Source organism: Fukomys damarensis, unplaced genomic scaffold (genome assembly GCF_012274545.1).
Source record: "Fukomys damarensis isolate Sample0158 unplaced genomic scaffold, DMR_v1.0_HiC HiC_scaffold_1, whole genome shotgun sequence".
NCBI classification, from domain to species: Eukaryota; Metazoa; Chordata; class Mammalia; order Rodentia; family Bathyergidae; genus Fukomys; species Fukomys damarensis.
Window position 1 is genome coordinate 20,663,006 of NW_022900913.1, and position 18,681 is coordinate 20,681,686.

The 18,681-nt window shown below is 31.8% G+C and overlaps 1 protein-coding gene across 1 annotated transcript in view; it reads right to left on the reverse strand.

Annotated features, from left to right (window-relative positions):
• Cdh9 (cadherin 9) overlaps positions 1-13,847 on the reverse strand; it is a 143,363-nt gene extending 129,516 nt beyond the window's left edge. The window contains exon 1 of the mRNA XM_010623792.2: positions 13,652-13,847. The gene's annotated coding sequence lies outside the window, so the exon portion shown is untranslated. The remainder of the gene's footprint in view (positions 1-13,651) is intronic.
• Positions 13,848-18,681: the final 4,834 nt, after the last annotated feature.

The window sequence follows — 18,681 nt, forward strand, 5'->3', positions numbered from 1 at the left end:
ATATATATGGTTTCCCAAGAATATATGCCATTTCATTTAACTTCAGAAAAATCATTGGCAAACAGATCCACAAATGTGTGTCTCTTTTACCAAACATAAGTACCATTTTCCTCACAGACTTGAACAAGATACCATTATAAATGAAGGTTCAGTGTCACAGAAAAAAATACCATCTACTGTATTTTTCTGAAAAAAATGGTATTATACATTTCACTAAAGTTAATTAGTGAATAAACAGCCTAATTTTCTTTCTCAGAACATCAAAAAAAAAAATCTTTACTCCAGAGGGCATTCACAAGGAGAAGAGATCGTTTACCTATAAATAATTAGTTTTTATGCAAATAGGCTGTGAAAGTAAAATGTTTAATTGACTATCAGATTCTCCCAATGCTGTTTCCCCAAGACACTGCATTGAAACAGAAGGCATTGCACTTTTGTGATTTAGGAGAGCTTATCTTCCATGTTCATGTTTTTTCTTATCATTCCCATAACATTATAGTATAGATAAAACATGCTTAAGAATAATAATTTTTTCTACAGTATTTTTACCTGATGATCCTAAGGGCAAACTTTGTTTTTGTTTCACCAACACATTCAACTGCGAAATGACAATTAGTGATAAAATTAATAAAAGATGTAGAATATAACCTGTAAAACTGTCTTCAGTTTATAAACTCAGTTTTTTACAAATTCAAACTTCATTAAGAATTCATTTGACATTAAAATTATTTGTTCTTTGAATGAATCTAGTACTTATCTTTAAAATTGTAAAAACTACTTATATATTTGCTTTTATAGGAAGATCAGTTGTATTCAAACATTTCTGCATCTCATGAGACACCATGCTATACTAAAAATTTAAAAATTTTTGTGCATATTGCAAAAGAGCACAATTTTATAGCTGTTAAACACACATAGAGTTAAATGATGTGAGTTGATCACATTAGTTGGCATAGATGTAGCACAAAAATTGATTTTTAAACAGATAACTGAAACGTCTAGTTTTCAGCAGGTTAATATTTGAATTTATTGTAGGTTATATTAGATTTGAAAGTGTTGAAGAATGCCTGAGGCGATATGATGTGATAGACACCATGAATAAATAAATTTCTACATAGGTATGACAATAAGGAAATTTCAAGTCATATTCTGTTTACACAAAAATATTCTGGTACTGGTAAGAGAAAGTGTGGAAATTGTGTAGGTCAGTAGAACAGAGACAGTAGTTCTGACATACACTGGATGACATCTCAGAATGGGTTTTCAAGGGTTCCAGAGAGGAGGGCATGATACAAGTTTTCAGCTATTCCCAAGTATTTCAGTATTTGTTCCTGCTCTATTTCATTTGAAAATTGGTTGAAATTTTAAGATAGCTTTTTCAAATAAAGATTGAAATGAGATGAAAATTTTATTAAATATATTTCATCCTTCTCCATTATATTTAAAATGAAGAAATTAATTCCCAGAGTGATAAACCTTTTCTCTATGCTTTTTGCTGTTTATTTTTTTGCTTGTTTAATCACATCCCTTTTTCTCTTTACTCTAATGGAGTATGATTCTGCTGTTTAAAATTTGAGAAATAATTAGTTAACTTCACTTTGAAAGATAACATAAATAAGCATAAGTTCATTCCCATCTATACATGAGAGTGCAGGTCTGTCCAATTATTTCACTAAGATATTCCTAGAAATCTTTTTACATATCAGTCATTTTTTTAAATCTCATGTTACTCATGCATGATATCATACAACATTTACATATAAAATGTTATGAATCAAAATGACTTTTCAGGGTTATGAAGAATTATATTGATAGGGCATTATTATTATTATTAATTTTGTTTCTGTGTGTCATATCAGGTATCAAATTTAGGACCTTTCACTTATGAAACAGGCGCACTGCTGCTGAGCTAAATCCACAGCACTTGATAAGACATTCTTAATTGCATGATCTAATCCAAAGACCTAGATTCTACATTTAGTTTTTCTGTTTTGGAATAATTTAAGCAAATCTTCAGAGTCCTGTTATCCTTACCTGTAACATCAACTACTTAAATAAAATGTCAAGTTTTTTCATGCTATAATAATCATAGGCTTTACTGATCATTCTTTTCTAGTTTAAAATCTTTCTTCAGAGAGATCATTTCATTTAAAATAGTATATATCACTCGAATCGATGTAATTGACCCTATTTTCATTGCAGATATAGGAGAAATATTTTCCAAAAATTTCATTTTCATAGACATTAAAATATATTTCACTGTCTTATAATTGTGCATTTTTTGTGGTTTGCACCATTTGAAAGTGTGATTAATTATATCAACTTAACACTTGATCATCTCATTGTTACTTAAATTCTCTATATTTATTAGTAATCATACAATATTTTAAAAAACATATCATCTATTTTTTGTTTTGTTTTGTTTTGTTTTTTTGGTACTGGGAATCAAACTTGGGACTTTGTGCTTGTGAGGCAGGCAGCAGAACCACTGAGCTAAATCACCAGCCCAAGGTAGCATCAATTTTTTGTGAAAAAAAATATATATGAATCAAAAAAAAAATCTTAGACTAGGACCAAACCATTATTTCCATCATTAATTTGGTGGTAAAATCTTTTTTTTTTAAATATTTTCTACCTATATTTAAAAGTCAAGGCAAGAAAAACTCTTGTAGATTATACAGAACCATTTCTACGATTTTTTAAATGCTTGATAAATATCCCTCCAAACAGTATTTGAAACTCACAACTTCAGTTCATTGTGAATATAATGAGGTATAATATCAGCATTTATTAAGCAACAACTATCCTAGGCCTTTGAATGATAGTTGATTTGAGTAATATGTTGAGTGATGTTCTTTTTCTAATTTATATTTTAGCCAAAATATGAAGATTATTGTTGAGGTTTAACTGTATATTTTCTACATATTGTTTGTGAAGAGTGCCATAGTGTTTTCACTTAGTTGAAATGAAAAGACTTTCAATGAACACTGCCGACTCTCTTTAATTGTTAAAGAATATTCAGTTAGTTCATGACAAGATCAAAGATCATTTTTTTTAACAAATCCGCTGTATTTGAGGAGGCTTAAGAGCCTTTGGATGGCGTAGTCACCTAATCCAGTTATGATTAGAAAAATTATTGGATATGAACCAAAAGAGTGTCTAAAGTCCATGTGCAAAGTTACCCGAGCTGTATTATACAATGATCTTGGAAAATTTAGCTGGAGATCACTGAAACAATAAAAAAAAAAGGAAATAGAAGCCAGGAAAGAGCTAAAAATGTTAAATATGATATCATAAAGATTGATGACATCTTGAGAGTAGAGAAGCTGTGATTATATAACAGGGTTATCACTTGTGGACAAATACTAGAAAAATGAAAATTATGTTCAAGATACGATCACCAGATAGGAATGAGTTACCACTTTTGACATTTGAGGCAATTCTAGAACAGATCCTATGGTCCTTAATAATGCTTTAGGCTTAGGGAAAATCGAGTAAATATTTGGTCTAATATATGAGTGTAGAGCTAATTTACTAAACCATATGATCTAAATGCATACTATATTTTACACTATAAATTCCATTTTATAAGGCTTTTTGGTATGCTACCAAATGACCAACATTATACACAAATAGGACATTCAAGGTACCTTCAGTGAATATTTCCACAGGTATTCTATTGTTACAATTTTTTTTTCAAACCTCAGTAAAATTCTTATACAAATAAGCTCTCTATATAAGCTCTCTTCATTTTCAGGTCAGGGATGTCATTTACTTTACAGTCATGTATATAATTCAATGAATAAGAAGGAAAATCATTAAAAAGAAAAGGAATGTTAAATGCATGGCATTAAAATTAGTGATGATATTAAATTATGTGATCTTTTATTACTGTTGATTTAAAAGTTTTATATAACTCACATCTCTAAAACCCATTAATAATATACCCATTTAAAGCTTTAAGTTATAAATTTTATTTTATTTTTTCTTTTGGTTTTTTGTGATAGGGTATCACTATGTAGTTGAGACTGACTTGGAACTCACTATGTAGCCCAGGCTGGTCTTGAACTCACAGTGATCCTCCTGCCTCAGCCTCCTGTGTGCTGGGATTACAGGTATGCTCCACCACGCCGGGCCATAAATATCATTTTTGACACTAATTTCTATACTATGGTAAAAACATGCACCACAAAATTATTAAAAATATGCGATTCATATTGTATATTACATCAATTAAAGAAAGAATATCATAGATGAATATTTATGTTCGTAATGTTAAAATTGATTGTTATGTTTTCCTTATTTAATGTCAAAAAACGGCGAACTAATTCATTGAATTAAGTTAGGTCTGCCTCCTAATTTCACACATGAATGCTCCAAATACTATTTACCTAAATATCAAGAACCCTAGTGGCTGGGGATTTAACTCAGTTTTGCCACCACCTGCTTCTCAAGCGTGTGAGTTCGATTCCAGGTACAAAAAACAAAGAACCCGAGCAATAATATTCTTTGCAGTAAAATCAGTGATAGACATCTTTTGTCTACTTATAATACCCTAAAATATAGATACTGCTAATTAATACCTTAATTCTACACAGGAAACTCCAGGACTTCCAAGATATTACAAGATTTTTCAAATTCACATGTGAGGTGCATAATTGTGTACACATAGGGGTCTGAGTCCAGCATCCTGCTGTACAAATAACATAAAATATTGCTTATTACATTCCACATCCGAGACAATTTGTATTCACAGTGGAGATAAACTACCACAGCATAAGAGTGCTAGACAAAAAAGCTTGTTCTAACAGCAACACACATCTGTGCACTTTAATATTATTCCAATTAAGTCACATTGTTAGGCACAATTTAATTTGTGGACTGTTAAAATAGTTCATACCTCCTCTGAGCAATGTGGAAAGTCTTTATGAATCAGGAAAATAATGTTAAAAATTAATACCATATTTTAAAAAGTCAGGACAATTTGACTATTGGAAACCTCCATTTTGGATATTTTAAGGCAGTGGATTTCAGATGTATTTATGACCAAGTATTTAAGAATTCCTCTGTAAAAATGCCAAGTCATACTTCTAAAATTTAGAATGTAGCACATAGGAAATGATTACCTATTTAATAGCTCATAGATACAGTTAATATGGGATGGCAGAGGGGAAAATGACATTTGAGGAACAGAGAATAAAATTTAAAAATTTGGAGGCTGGGAAAGACCAGACTTTTTCATAAAGTATAGCTGTATTTTGGTGACTTGCATATCAGCAGAATGATTTTAAAAGCACACTTGGAATGCAACTGGATTTCTCAAATATTTCCTGAGAAAATTGTATCTTTCAAGAATATTTTTAGTTACCGGATTATAGACATAAAAATAGACAGCATATTTTTAAAACCCTGAAGCAGTGGGCATAATTTTCAAATGGGATCAAACATAATGGCTAAAATTTTTTATTCAAGGGCCAGGGATTTAGTTCAGTGTTTCTGCCTTGAGCCTGAGTTCAATCCCTGGTTTAAAAAAAAAAAAAAGAAAAAAGAAAAATGATTCAAGGCTGAGGAATATCGACTAATTTGTGGATGTGATGGCGTGTTGGAAAGGCAAAGGAAGAAAAGATAACTTGGTTTGAACCTTAATTTATCAAATTATGGTCTATAGAATGTATCAAAAGTTAAAGGAATTGTTGATCAAGTAAACAATTAAAGGTTATTAAACAATAAAGTAACAAAGCAGTAAGTTTTGATCCAAAAATTACGTAGTAAAAAAAAAAAAGGAAGTTACGACAAGGGTCCTATCTCTCAGAATTTGGAAAGACGTATCCTATACGAAAGGATTACTAGTCATAGAGACTTTTTAAAAATACATATCTTTAGGAAGTAGTGCAAATAATATAGTCCTGAATTAATTTCAAAGTAGCTTTTGAAAGGAACTTAAACTTGTCCTTATTTGTAGTCTGGATTCATATTAGGATTACCAATTTCAGTTCTAGGGACAACTTCAAAAGGAGAATTTTTTTTGCATAAGACAGATAGGGCAGTCCAGTGATCTATAGAACGGTACTAATTGTGAAATTAAAGTAATGCTAAATGTATATAATGAAGGGAGAATATATAACGAACAAAATTTTCTTCGAATTACTTTATGGTAGAACACAGGTGCTTACTGCTGTTAGTTCCATGTTACACAAGCAAAAATGAGATGAAAGAAAGAAAACGAGAAAGAAAAAATTACCCGTAGATAATTTGTCACAATGGCAAATGTAATGTCTACAAAGTGAAGCGGTTTGGAAGCAGCCGTGGTCTCTGTCTGAACGCGACCTCCCGAGCAAAGGAGGTGCTGCTTCAACACAGCATAGAGTTTGGGAGACAGCAGGGATTCAATTAGCAAGAAATTTAAATGTAGCAAAAGGCAATAAGCAGCCAGTGGACGGACCAATATATTATTATGAATTACAGAATGTTCTTTTATCCGATCAGGAGTTTAAAAGAATAGAAAATGAATTGATGAAGGAATCTAAATAGATTTCTCAAGTCTGCATTCATTGAGATATCACTCTAGGTGATGGCAGGATAAACGTTGCTTCCGATTGTACCTGCAAACATTCAGGTACACAGTGTTTCTACTATATGCAAATGGAAAGTAAGATTTATTTTCTTGGATGAACTGAGTGCTGCTGTGTGTGACTATAATCCAAGCTATGTAGGAGGCTGAGGCAGGAGGATTGTGCAAGTTCAAGGCCAGCCTGGGTACTTTAAGGAGTCTGTGTCTCAAAGTTATAAAAAAATGTGGGACAAACAGATAGCTAAGTGATAGAGTACCTTCCTAGAATTTGCAACTCCCTGGTTTACATCCCCAGGACTCAAAACAAGCAAAGCATGGGTCTCTTGAGTTTATCCAGTCAGTCTAAACATATGTCTCCAAAGCATTTACCCTCATCTGCTTATTTCAAAAATCATATATAGAAGGGTAGCCATAGCTTTCAATTCCCAGCTTTTCTTAACAAATCTTCAAAATCTTCATGGAGCTGTATGTATGCAGGTTTGCATTCCTGGATTCTTAGACAAACTCTCTTGTTAGTGGCAGTATAATCCATGATCTATTGTTTCAATGACTATAACTTTGAAAATATTCAGCACTATCCAAGGCTCCTTTTGAGTTAGATGGATGGTAGAAATGGGAAGCTATAAAAAGAGAGTCATCATGAAATTTGTCGACAGCTTCTTAGTTCCAAGTTCTAAGGAATTTCTCAGTTGGAACAGCCACGTTCAGTGAATCATCTTCCATAATGGAAGCAAAGTTGAAAAGGGTGGACACTTGTGTTTAAATATATTCTGTCTTTGAACGGAAGGAGTTGCGTGGGGAAGAATGATAAGAAGAAGCACAACAGTAGGTGTGGAAACAGAGGTGTCAGCAGAGTTGGAGATGCGATGAAGGTAGGAAAGCACAAGGAGGCAAGAGCAACAAGATACATAGTTCATCACAGCTAACTGCGTGGAAAGACTGTTTCTGCTCTCTGTGAATCACCGAAGATTGATGCTTAATTTGTTAGAAAGCAGTAGGCAATGCACAATTAAAGTGAACTCTATTTTAGACACAAAACACATTACAATTCAAGCAGAAGAATAAAGATAAAAGAAGGCGGATAACTCTCTTCAAAGAGTCGAACTATATTTAAAAGATAAAATATGTATACTACTTTCAACACAAAACATGGAACCCTGGCATTTAAGTTTTGAGGGCCTGGGTTCAAGCACCAGTGCTAAAAAAGCAAAAGTAAAAACTACTCTACTTTGCATACTAGAAATAGTAACTCATTAAGTCATCAATACACCTATTGATAGATAGCATAAGTGTATCATTTGATGTATCATATTATTTTATGTTATTAAGAGCAGTTTAAATCATGTGAAAAATTTGAATGACTGGCTGTGATCTTGACTGATATTTCTCTCCTCTATACTTAAAATTGGCTCCTGTTTTACATTTTGAAGAGGAGTTGATATTTTCAAATTTTTCTCACAATGTATATAATTGAGGATCACTTTTCAAATACATTTTCATTGACACAAAACCAAGTACTGAGAAAGAATAATTGACAAATAATCAAATACTTAATATTTAAATAAAAGAGGTACAATTTAAATTTAATAAAACTACAACAGTTATATTTTTTAAAACATGTCACATTTATAGAAGATCAATGTATTCTATGAATACATGTAGAATTGATAGCATTACAGAAGTGCTTTAAGATTGGCTTATTTTCCAAATTCTGCTTTCACATCTATATTTTAAGGAACAAAAGATTGTTTATAAATAAGGATATATTCCTTCAAACCTGTAATCTGGAATTTTCAAACTAGTGTAAAATTTCCATAAACTCTTGTCATATGATTTTTTAATGTAGCTTCCCTTATAATTTCCAAAAAAATTAATTTATTAATATAGCTATTGAAATATAAGGCAATACATATGTATGTGATATTTTCATTTTGAAATAACATTTTCTTACTCTGAATCCACTTAAAAATTGAATTCAACATGTCTTGCAAAATGTAGTTTAGTCTTAGGCAATAAAATAATCTCTGAACTCATGTTTAAATAGATTTTTAAAATCTCAAACCCAAGTTTCATCTATAAAGCAGATGATCTGGGTATAGTTGAGGTCTGGGGAAAAGAATACTGTAAATGATAGTGTCATTATCCAGTTTAAACTCTTGCATGATTGTGCTACTGAGACAGCTATGGAATCTCAGCACTTTCTTATGTTTATCTAACAATAAAAAAGCTACAATGCCTTTTATCTGTTCATAACATAATATGTAAAGTTTCCTCCCAAAAAAGTTTTTAAATGTCTTTCAAATATGCACCATTATTATATATATAAAATCTATAATAAATGTATGGATGAAAATAATTGATTGCTTTATTTTTTTCTATTTTATCTCTTTTGATCCACACACATATGCACACATAGATGTAGCTATGGATATAGACACACAGGTGTGTAAATGAAGATATAGACATATATGCAGACACACACACACCCACCCACACACACACACACACATATATATATACACACACACACACACATACATAAATACAGATACAGATGGATAACTCTATAAAATTAAGTTTGCTTAAATATTTAATCTGTGGATTCATTGTCATTCAAATAAAATATTTTAATTTCTTATGTTATTTATATTTTGAAGAATTTAAAAACATGGGTATGAATACTTTGAAAATAATATTCTGGCACTTATATAAAATTAGTACAGTAATCTATTTCAGGAAAATATATGAAAAATAGGTCTAGGAAAAATTACCATTGAGAACTTTCAGCAATAGTATCATACTTTCATAAAAGTAGTATGCATAGATTTCTTTTGATCCACGAAGTGAATTATTGGTGCTCATTTGCCTGGACAACACATGGTGATGTGCATTGTTTATTGTTTCTTTAAAAGTGACTTCCACTTAGTATTGTTGGTTTTGCATTATTTTCTTAAGATGTTGTTTCACTAAATAAGAAGAAAATTTTTATTATGCATTGGATATTCTATTAATAATATATGAGGTATGATAAATACAGTCTATACCACTGGAAAATCCACCAGATATATCTTTTTTAAATTCACCTAGAAACATATTAAACTTTGAACTCAAACATCAAGTAGCAACTATTAGCTACTAGTATTTCCATTATAAGTTGAAAATAAGTAGAACGAAGAATTAAATGAATTCATTCATGTTAACTGCATTGTGGAAACACTTCCAAAATTTGCAGAATTCTTGCAGAAGGGCAAAAGTTTTAATCCATACTCATGAAATAAATATACAATCTGATGTTTTGCAACTAGAAATACCAACATTTTTCTTCTCAAAAGAATAAATTTATGCAACCATTCATCCCTCCTTCAATTGATTTACAATATGTCAAATTAATGACAGAGGAAAAATAACTTTGAATGCCACTGTAAGAAATACATAACTCTTCTTTTATTCCACCTGTCATCCTAAAAATAAAAAAAGAGTGAAAAATAAAATACACACGTATCAACTGAATACAACAGTGCCTCGCGATATTTCTATTTTCCCTTCATGACCAAGAAAGTCCATTATCGTGACTTTTCTATCTGGCGAGGTGTTTCGCAGTAGTGCTAATGTAAAAATCTCTTGGTTAGGCTCCAGAGCCTGCGTTTATTCCAGCACTTTGCATCCGTAACGTGGCTATCTGATCATCCCTAACTAGTGTTACATTTAGGGATAAGTGCATTAAAGTGTTAGGACAGCAGTGGAAATATATAAAAGTGCCATAGGGACGCTCTGCACTTTTCAGCCCCTAATGTGTTTAAATGATGAGGTTAATGGGGCTTTCCCGGCACAGAAGCTGAAGTGACTCATAACAGACAAAACTTTTGCAAGACATTCAGAGCAGTATGGGAATTGTTATCTATGCATCTATCATCTATATCTTTCTATTGATCTATTGATGTCATCATACTTCCATCTATGCATTCATCTATTCATCCATTAATATTGCTAATATAATTTTTATGACTTAGCATGCTATAGTTGCACATAATGCTGATAAATATTCAGAGTCCACTGGGCGAATTTGCTTATGCAACCTGATCTTTTAAAACGCCAGCTTTTTCATGTGTACAATCGGAGTTAGAGCTAATTAAATTTGCTTTTATAAAAGTTATCAAATTTTATGTAAATACTTAAATAAAATTATGCATATTTCAAAATTACTTGGGATCTATTTGGAAATAAAACTCATGTTTAAAGACAAATACGCAAAATACAAAGAAATAAATTGCTTTATATCAGGAAACATCTTAGAGTCTTAATTAAAAAGATCATATTTATACATTTAACACCAGTTTTTTTTAAAAAAAAAAAGCTATTTTAAGCTTGTGTCCTGTTGGTCACATTAAGCTTGACCTCTCTTCAAGAAAACTTAACTTTAAATAGATTATTTAAGAAGTAAAATACCCAAGAACCTATGTTTTCTGTGACAAAAACCTCTCCAGATAACCTTATGCTACAATTTTTATATTTAGTTTTTTACACATATATGTACACATTTTATCTATGTGTACATATCCTTATGTATACATTCATACATGCCCTTACGTTCAGGTGTATATTTAAAGCATTGTATCTGACATTTCTCAAGTAGCACACTTTATTTTTCAAATATATGGCTTCAACCTTACAGCTCAGTGTATATTTGACTGAACCAATGCAGAAGAGAGCAAACTAATGATAGATGAAATGAAAGCGTCTGAGTTATGCTAAATAGTGCTCCATCTACCCTTTTCTCTTTCACTGAAAACAAGTTACAGTCAATGCTTTATTTAATACAATGCATATGTATTCCCTTCAATTAACTTTCATCTTTATTTGTTCTCACATAAGATATTACTATGCTAATCACATAATACGTTGCAATGCTACTTACATATTTTGTATTATATAATTTTAGGTACTCATCAAACTATGACGAGATACACTCATACACTTTAGAAATATTATGAGGAGAGATCAAACTGCGACTACTGATGCCTAAAGGCAAATTTACAAATAGGAAAGAAAAATTTCCATTTACTTCTTAAATCTGATTTGGGAAATGTATTAAGGTGAAATTCTGAAGCTTCTGACTCATACACAACCTAACACTGAAAAATGTAATGTCAATATCAACTTAGACTTGTGATCTGGCTCTACACAGGCAGTGATATGGGGCAATTTTTCAGTTACTTAGTGAATGCAATAAGGACTAATTATGTAAACCATTTCAAAAATATTTTAAATCATGAAATAGGGTAATTTAAAAAATGCATCTTTCTAACCTAAAAGATAATGTAATACAATTATTGTATTATTAATACTACCAAATATATTTAACTTGAAGTTTTGTACATTACATTTGAATTTCTAGTACCATCTGCTTACATTTTTCTATTTTTATATTTAGGATTATATTTGCATATAGTACATGTTTTATCACATAGTTCTTCATTTTTCAAAACATATACATATATAGGGTAGCATTTCAACTTATCAACATACAACTATGAAATGCATCCAATTACTTATGTATTCTCAGTATGGGAAAACTTAGTTGAACCTATAATATGTTTGGTGACAGGACTACAAATGCATGCTGTATATTTTACATCCAAGTTCTTTAGTGTTATGTGCTGGAATAGCAGGTTATTTTTGTTTTTATATTTCAAAAGATTTACTCTTCAGCCTGCACTGATTAGTTTCATAGAGACACAATGTGTTCCACAGTTGACCCAGCATTGCCTAGGCAATGAATCAATGAATGAATCTGAAAATAGGATTTATCTTTATTGAATGCAGGAGTTTTTATTTTTTTCCTAAATTAAGTACCTTGAATATGGATAACACTTTACATTCTTAGACAAAACTAAAGGAAGTCAAAAGAAATTTCAGTTTTCTGATTTCACAATATAACTAATTCTTTTTGCTACACAGAATTTAGGAGTCATGACAAAAACCAGTTAAGAATCTCATATACCTCATTTAACAGAATACTTTACAAAATATCCCCAGAATGAGCTACATGTTTCCTCTCAAATTTATAGTTAATTTAATCCTCATCAAAAAGTTCTTTATATAAATAAATGTAAACTTGTCTACTAGAGTTGACAACTTTCCTCTTATTCTACATTTGTTGTTAAAAAAAAACTGTTTCTAAAAACTTCACCACATTCAAATATCTAACTATAAATACTATATAGACTTTTAATGCCCTCAAAAGTAAAGTTCATTAAGATTTTTTGAGATTAATGTACATGTAAAAATTGATATAAATGATTATACTGGAACAGAATATAAATTTTGACATCATCTGAAATTTTAAAAGTGGTAGTTTTGCTTTTGTCACATTATTTCCCGTGGTTTTCATCAAGTCTCCATTCTATTAAAATATATTTGCCAATTACAGTCAAAGTGTCTACATTCCTAATATCTATACAAGGGAGAACCATAACTATTGAAGAAATCTTTTCCTGTATAAATGCACATCTTGACTGTGATATCAAATGCCCACCTCGGTGTCACTTTTACTATTTATACATTATTTTATTTTTTAATATTGAACATAAACTACTTCCTATTATAGATACTGTTATTTTTAATAGTTCTGACTCAATTTATTCAAACAAAAATTATGAGAATGCTAGGAATGCACTTCAAATTAAAATGGACAGAAATACATTCATAAATGAGAAATTCAAAGCTTCCCCAATAAACTTAACACAATTTGAAGTTTAGTTTTATATTTATGATAATATTCCATATAGAAATTTGAAGACTACAAAAAGAGAATGGATAAGAATCACTTTTTTTAAAACTAAGAAATATGTTAAACTAATAAATAAGAAGGAAATACTGTATATTTTGTTAGTTACATTTAAATATTTTATTCAAACTGTAAAATGTCTTACCTGGAGAGAGAGAGAGAGAGAGAGAGAGAGAGAGAGAGAGAGAGAGAGAGAGACTCCTGACAATCAGAAGCGTTATGTGCACTATTTCATTGTAAAAAAGCAAAAAATTGAATGCCTTGTATTGTCAAGTAAAGTAAGTACCACTTACCTTATTTAGTACTAGAAGTGAGTTCAGCCTTGCTCAGCCCTGACAATTCCGCTGTAGCTTCTGTTTCATTCCTTTTCTTCTCTTTTTGTGATTTCTTCACAGCTGAATCTTCACGAATCTCAGTGTGCCTCTCTCTTCAGCATCACTTTTAACTCAGACAGGCAGGAAGCTGAAGCCAAAAGAACTCTTCTATCTGATTGGTTTCCAGTCCGCGTTTCTGATTAATAAGCGATGTTCCTCAGAGAGGAAGATATTGCAGTTGATGGCGCTGCAGGGCTCCAGGCTTGGGTTTGGGGGAGTAAAGACCTCTTTGGGCACAGTGATTTGCAAGCGAATAAAATGGGAAGGCTCAGAGAGGAAGCATTGTCAAAGACCCCTGTGAGAGAAAATAACCCAGTGTTTTTAGTCTCTGTTAATCAGCTCTGCTTAATCTGTTTGCAATTGGGGGAAAAAAAGGTCATAGCATGCTTGTAACCTGTAAATCATCTGTAGGAAATGTCACATGCACAGCGCTGTTATACGAAATTTTTTGTATCCATCCTTTAGGTATTCACTGCTCCCTATTTCCTGGCAAAAGGAAGAGAAAGAATCTCAAGGATATTCATCCCCGATGATGATGATTTTTTATTCTATGTCTCTCTGGGTTAATAATGTAAAACCATCTTTCAGAAACTGTTTAAAAACTCATAATTGATGCCTTGATATGTTCTTTGTAAGTAAAAGGAACAATTCTTGTTTTGAACACCTAAAATATTTTGCTTCTTCCTTAATAATTCAAATGAAGGATTTTCATTCTTTCTGAACTACTAAAAACTAATGGTGACCTTAGCTATATAACCAGATTCATGGGCCACCTGTTTGAGTCCCTGCTGTGCATTGTAACACTCTTAGGGAAGGTGAACCAAAGCAGTCAAACCCTGCCTCAGAAGGGAAGTATTTTCAGCACTTCTGGAAATAGCACAATAAGAATGATATTGATTAGGGGATAAATCCTTCTGAAAAGAAGTTCAAATAATAGTTATATGAAATGCATGGTGGGAATTCAGGGCTGACTTTATAACAGCTCGTTAAGTCACAGTAAGTAAATAGCTTAAGTGCTAAAAAAATATCAATAACTTATTTGATGCTTCAAAGAGAAAGAGACAATAGAAAAAAAATTCCACTTTTTCTTCCAATAATAAAGCTTATCTATTAAGTACAATGTAGATAATAAAACTGTCAATCCGATATTTCTGCTTAATGGAAATTTATTTCTCAAAAGAGAAAACAAATGCTCCAAAAACAAAACTTTACATGTCCCTAAATAAACTCTGACACTACTCTTGCATGGTGACTGAATGTGGAGTCATAAGTTTTTAAGTAATTGTGAATTCTAGTCAGCAAAAGAGCAAGTTTTAATTTCTCCATCTACAAATGAAAGCAGATAAAGAGGAAAAGCTTTCTGTGTATTTCCAGAGGTAGAAAGATTCAACTGGTTAAGACAGCTTAGTGAATTCTTCACGGAGGCTGAATGTTTTCTCGAGGCAAAAAAACTTAATTTAAAATTCACAGGCTCCTTTAGAATTATTTCTTCCAGATTTGCTTGTTTCTTTAAATAAAAACCCCATATTATAGGAATCTCTTGTTAAAACTGAGATAAAATATTGTACGAAAAGTGAGGGAAAAGTGGCCAAACAAAATATTTTTATACTTTAATGTAAATATTCACAAATAAAACCTTTTTTTTTTTAACGGTACTATATCAGAAGTCCTCTTCCTCATTTGGTTTGTAAGATAACTCTTTGAAGATAGAAGATGTAAGCCTTAAATTTATCGAAAAACATTTTCTATCACAGTTGAGCCGTGGAACAATTTCAAATGTAAGTAGCATTGTACATCACAGAAAACTAGTTCGTTGCTGTTTGTGGGGCTGGTGATCACAAAGTTCCGCACATATGTTAAAGTTGCACTTTGCTATCGAGTAATGTACCATTTCTGAAATTAGTTTTTAATACTTGAAGTAATGAATATGGATATTTAGCAAACAGGCTTGCATAAATATATTACCATTGTTATTTCCATAGTAAGAATGTATGTCATCTTCCTATAATTTAGACATCAAAATTAATTCAGAGTAAACATGACAGATTATCTTTAACATTATTTTTAAAATTGGTTGAAGTCTTTTCTTAATTATTTTGTACAGTAAAGATATAATTTTATTAAAATATTTTTCTCCCTTGATTTTCAATATGTTCTTATACTGTGTCCTTCAAGTGCTATTGAAAACCACTGATGCATCCTTGCCAGATATAAAATAATATTTCTTGGCATTTATTACTACAATTACTATTCTAATAAATTATAATCCTTTGAAATTTTCAGATAAATACAGGAAAACTAAGCAAGTTACCATGCTAGTTATTGTGCACTGAAATTGAAAAATTAGCAAATAAAGTAAACATTAACTTCAAATGAGATTTTTAGCATACAGTCACACTGGAAGTCATCCAATAGGCCCAGATAGACATGAGTTACTTGGATAAAAACAGAAGCTCTATGTTATATGATTCAACTTTCAAAGCAACCCTGGTATTTAAGACTAACGTGCATGTCTGGTAAGAACAGTTTACCCCTTCTCAAACATTATGCACAATAGCTTACACATGCAGCTGTTATGAATACACCTTCAATATCACAAAGTTGGTACTGCAAACTGATTGTACTATACTTAGAAATTAACTTAGAAATGAATACTTACTTAGAATAAATAAACACTATACTTAGAAATATATAAATTTCTTTTGTATCACAACAAGTCATTAATAGTAATCCCAGGATTGTTTCAACTCTTAATTCTGTCAAGATTGCTAAGAAGTTCAAGCTTCTCTAATTATCTACCAAAACTGTGATTCTTAACATCATCTTCCTTACAGTACATACAAATCTCAGAGGAATAGTCTCTTGTCATTTATGTCCGAAGATTGATCTCAGTCTGAAATCATATCATTGTTTATGTATTTGTGCTTTTTCTTTTTCCAACATTTGCTTAAACTTTCTGCTCTAACTTTAAGCTGGTTGCTGCCTTGGCCAACTTCTTTTCTTATTTCTTTGGCTATCTCTACACTAATGAAAAAGATAACTGAGGACTAACAATACCTGCTACATTAATCACAGTAGCTCTATAGTGTGTTTTTCTAATTGATACATCAAATCTACCCCCTTTTACTAATTTTTATCCACTCTCAAAAATATAAATCCATTCAATATAAAATACATGGGGCAGTAAACATATAAATGAGTTTATTTTGAGCTCTTGCCCAGCCCCTGACCTCAGCAGCTTGAAACTATATTATAAAACCACTGTAGCAAAAACAGCATGGTACTGGTAAATAAAGAAACTCAAGGATCATTGGAATATATTAGAAGATGCAGAAACAACTCCAGACATACTCAGCTACATCAACTTTGACAAAGGAGCCAACCATCCTCAGTGGGAGAAAAATAGACTCTTTAATAAGTAATGTTGGAAAAGCTTGTTAAAATTTTAAACTAGACCCCTATCTTTCATTATGCCCTAAACAAAAATCCAAGTGGGTTAAAGATCTAAATATTAAAACAGAAACACTAAACTTGTTGGAAGATTTTTGGTATAGGAAAAATCTTTATTAATGTATCCTCAGTAGCATGGGAACTAGCACAAAGAATCAACAACTTGGATCTCATCTTTTTAAAAAATTTCTGCACTGCAAGAGAAACCAACAGAGCTAAAAGACAATCTACAATGTGGGAAAAAAATTTCACCAAATGTTCCTCAGACAAAGGTCTACTATGTAGAATATATAAAGAACTCAAAAAAATCAGGCCCCAAAATACAAAGAACATATTCAAAAATGGGCATCTAAAATGAACAAACATTGCTCAAAGAAATAAAAGCAGCAAATAAATATATGAAAAATTTGTCAACATCACTGCTCATTCAAGAGATGTAGAAGAAAACAACCCTGAGATTCCTCCTCACCCCAGAAAGAATGGCTTCTATCAAGAAATCAACCAATAACAAATGCTGGTGGGAGTGTGGGGAGAAAGGAACCTTTCTTCCTTGTTGGTGGGAGTGCAGACTGGTGCAGCCACTGTGTAAATCAATATGGAGAAATCTCAAACAACTGGGATTGGACGTCCCATTTCATCCTTCTAATCCCCTGCTGGGTACCTTCCCAATAGAATTAAAAGAATAATACCACAGTAATATATGCTTACTCATGCTTATAGCAGCACAGTTTGCAATAGATAAAACGTAAAACAGCCTAATTGCCCACCAACTGGAGAATGGTTGTAGAATGTGTGAAGGTGTGTGTGCGTGTGTGTGTGTGTGTGTGTGTGTATGTGTGTGTATGAATATTATTCAGCTATAAAGAACAAGAATCTAGATACATTCATAGCTAAGTGGATGCACATTGAGGACACACTTTTACGTGACATTAATAGAACACACATGTGTGAATACCACAGCGTTTCTTTGGTGTAATAAACAAAAAGTGTAAAATGTATAACTGACATTCTGTAATAGGAAGCAAATGTCTAAAGATGCTCGGGAAATGGGAGGGATGGGGAAAAGTAAAAAGGGAAGAGAGAAAATAAGAGAAAGAAAGAAAATGGAAACAAAGTTTTGTAAACAGGGAAGGGTGGAGAGGGAAAGGGAGGCTAGGGCAGTGGGGAAAAATAAGATATGTGATGCAAAGGTGCAAGATGCCAATGATGAATACAACTGTACTGTTTATCTGAAATGTACCAATAAAGATTGTTTATAAAAAATAGTTCATTTTTTCTACATGGAGTAGGCGTGCCCCACCCTGTGGTGACGTGGCCTGAGGGATGTTATCACAGCACTTTCCACAGAGTTATGTCAAGTAAATTAGAGTCATCTTTGCTATAAACATAAACAAAGATGCCGTCACTCGTATCCTTCTACCTTTCCGCAGACCCATTGCCATAAGGAGGCACAGGTCTCCGTCTCTACATCATGCTTCCTGCAATCTAATCCAAAGCAG